Source organism: Ailuropoda melanoleuca, chromosome 16 (assembly GCF_002007445.2).
Source record: "Ailuropoda melanoleuca isolate Jingjing chromosome 16, ASM200744v2, whole genome shotgun sequence".
NCBI lineage: Eukaryota > Metazoa > Chordata > Mammalia > Carnivora > Ursidae > Ailuropoda > Ailuropoda melanoleuca.
The window spans coordinates 89,725,698-89,728,749 of record NC_048233.1 but is presented as its reverse complement, the minus strand read 5'-3'; the positions used below and the strand labels follow the sequence as shown (position 1 = coordinate 89,728,749).

The window sequence follows — 3,052 nt, the reverse complement described above, 5'->3', positions numbered from 1 at the left end:
TCCCTGCAGGGGCCCTGGCCCCACAGACCCCTCCCTGGGCCTCACCCCATGTGTCCCTCCCTCTGTCACCCCACCCCACAGGCCCCTCCCTGTGTCATATGCCCTTCCCTGCCCACCTCTCCTCATCCACTCCCCCCCCCAGATTCCTCCTCAGCCATAGGCTTCCTGACTCATGTGCAGCCCCATGCCCCCTCCTCTTCTGTGTGCCTCACCTCACCTCATCCCTGTGCCCCTCCCCGCCCTGTGACTCCCCTCTGTCCCCGTGCCCCTCCCCACCTTTCGCCCTTCCCATGCTTGGTGCTCCCCCACCCCGTTCCCATATGCCTTTTTCACGTCCCCCATCCCGTGCGCCCCCCAGCCCTAGGCGCGCCCCACCCCAGGCAAAGAGCTCGGACCCCAGAGTCCCTGAGACGAGTTGCTGTAACTGTGTTTATTGACAGTCCAAGGCTTCTGTGAAGCCCTGGGGGGAGGGGCACGGAGCGAGGGCTCTGCCGTGGAATTGCTTCGAGGTCTGCTCGCTGTTAGGAGCTCCCAGACTAGGCAAGGGGGAGCTGGGGCCTCACACACTCGGCCGCACCCGGGCACCCCCAGAGGTGGGTGGCAGGCGGGTGCCGGGCGCGGGGCAGGCCGTAGAGGCCAGACACACTCAGCAGTTTGCTTGCACGCTCGCTCGGGGACTCGAGGCCAGGCCCGCAGCTCCAAACCAGTGCAGACGACTTAGTGCAAATTGAGCTCAGGAGGGACGGGGAAACAGAGTCACGGTGGCTTCGAGCGTCCCGAGCAGAAAGGAGAGCAAAGAAAGGAAATGAGAGAACAGAGAAAAGGAAGAAGAGGAGAAGGGTGAGGGGCGTGGGGGCGTGGCGGCCGGTGGTCGCCGGGCCACGGCAGGGTGGCCACGGAGATGAAGTTGCCAGGCGGGGGGTGACGGTGGCCGCGGGGGCTGCTCATTTCTGACAGTGGTGCTGTCAGGCGGGTCTCGTTCCTTTAGCTTCACCTGTAGAGCGTGAGCGACAAGACGCGTGAGTGGGGGCCAGGCAGGGCAGCCGGGGAAGCTTCCGGAACGAGGGTGCCTCGCTCACCTTCCGGAGCCCATTCCTGAGTCAAGAAGTGTAGTGGCGTCAGGATGCAGCATACTCTTGAGTCAGAGCTAGAAGGACTTGAAGAAGTCCCGGTTCCAAGGCCCAGGCATGAGCTGGGTAGCACCATTTCTGTGGGCGGGAGAGAGTCAGTGCCCGGCTCCTGGGCCCAGCCCACTCCCTGTGGGTGGCCGGGGGACGCCTCACCTTGTCATTTGGAGGGTTCTAGAGGTCCAGAGAGCAGCAGCGTGTTGACTCTTTCAGGAACGCAAAGCAACAAGACCTGTAGGTGTTCTGACCCCTCGCGGTGCCAGCCTAGAATGTTCTATGGAAGGAGGAGTGATCATGAGCGATGCTTTGCAGGACAGTTGGCCTGGAGGGGCCGTGCCTCATAGCTGCACTTACCGGGAAGGCCGGACGGCGTCACGCCCATCCTCACCGTCACACCAGACCATGTCGTAGCCCTCTGAGCGCAGCCTCGCGCCCGGCCTTCGGCAGCTGGCAGGCACGTCACCCGTCCTGGAGACCTGGCTGTGGGCAAATGGAGAAGGTGGTTGAGGGGCTTGAGTGGGCACAGAGAGCTGGGGGGAAGGGTGTCAGGCACGCCTCCAGCAGGCTGGGCACTCACCCGTGTCTCCAGTCCGAACCCGGAGGCACCGATCCCTGCTCCGTCGTTGCCCAGAGGTCCGCCTTGGCCTCAGGCTCTGGAGGCCAGTGCCTCCCCTGGCTCGCCGCCAGGCTCCCACTCTTCACCCCTGCCTGCGCCCCGACCCCTCACCAGAGCTCTCATTCACTCCGCCCCAACCTCCTCACCTAGTCCAGCCTCGCCAGTGCCCTTGACTCCCCTGGGTGCTATCCTGTCCGGCACACCAGACCCAGGAGCTGAGCGGCGAGGGCATGCAGTGCCACCAGGTACACCGTGGGCCCTCTCCGCACCAGCGCCTGGGCCGCAGTGCCACGCGGGAACGGTGGTCCACAGGCCGGGCCCGCAGCAGCCTCCTCGCTGCAGAAATCTCCCTGGAGCCCGTACCTGTGGCCGCCGCGCCCTCCGGGTGACGTCCTGCTGCGGGTCGCCCCGCGCACTGCTCCTTCTTTCCCACTCTCCAGCCCTCGAGGCTCCGACACGGGCCTTGGGAGGCCCGTGCTGGAGCCGCTCCTGTACCTTCTACTAAATGAATTTCGGTGGGTGAGATGTAGTGACGGCTGGGGACCCTACAGCCTCCTGAGTCCCCACCTCCTCCTGTCCGACCCGGGCCTGGGGTCCCCCACAAGCTGGATCCCCTCAGCCACCTGTCACCTCCCTCACTGGCAGCCCTGCCTCATGTCCCGCCCGCTCTCTTGAAACGCTCATTCCACTTGGGAAGGGCACACGGCCCCCCAGCCTACACAGTCTCAGCTCCCCCTGAGACGATGTCACCTGTCCTGACCGCCCTCCTTTGTCCTGCCGCTCTGCCGGGAGGTCAGCCGCTTCTCCTCGCTGCTCCTTGCTCCCTGGAACCTCTTCCTTGCAGAAGGCCAGCAAAGCAAGGCCCAGGGAGGGGAGGGGACTCACCTGGCCGACAGACCGCTGTCCTCACTTACCCACGGCTGCCAGCTACAGCCCAACTGCCCTAGGTCCTGGGCGAACCCCTCTCCAGCTCCCCTTGTCCACCAGCCGCCACGACCTGAAACCAAAACTGACCGGGATGAATGTCTGGCTCCCCCCTCTTCCCTCTACACCCCCGGCTTCGGCCCACCGCACGCCATGCCAATGTCACCCAGACTCCAAGACACCTGGGACCCCACTCCACACTCCCACCAGGTGCTCACCAGCCCTGCCCAAGCCAGCCCCTCAACTCTCGGCCACTCCCGCCAGACTCCAGATTTCCAAGGTGATCCTTGGCCCACTCAAGCTTCCCTACACCCTGTCCCCATCTTCCCCTGGTTGCCCCCAGTACCCCACGCTTCCCTGGTTACCCCTCCTCCCCCGCTTCCCC

The 3,052-nt window shown here is 65.0% G+C and overlaps 1 long non-coding RNA gene across 1 annotated transcript; it reads right to left on the bottom strand.

Annotated features, from left to right (window-relative positions):
- Positions 1 to 409: 409 nt before the first annotated feature.
- Positions 410 to 3,046, bottom strand: LOC105238029. The gene is made up of 5 exons (XR_856721.3): positions 1,705 to 3,046; positions 1,482 to 1,607; positions 1,284 to 1,401; positions 1,080 to 1,208; positions 410 to 994 (listed from the first exon to the last, which is right to left on the bottom strand). It is a non-coding gene; the product is annotated as an uncharacterized LOC105238029 (long non-coding RNA).
- Positions 3,047 to 3,052: the final 6 nt, after the last annotated feature.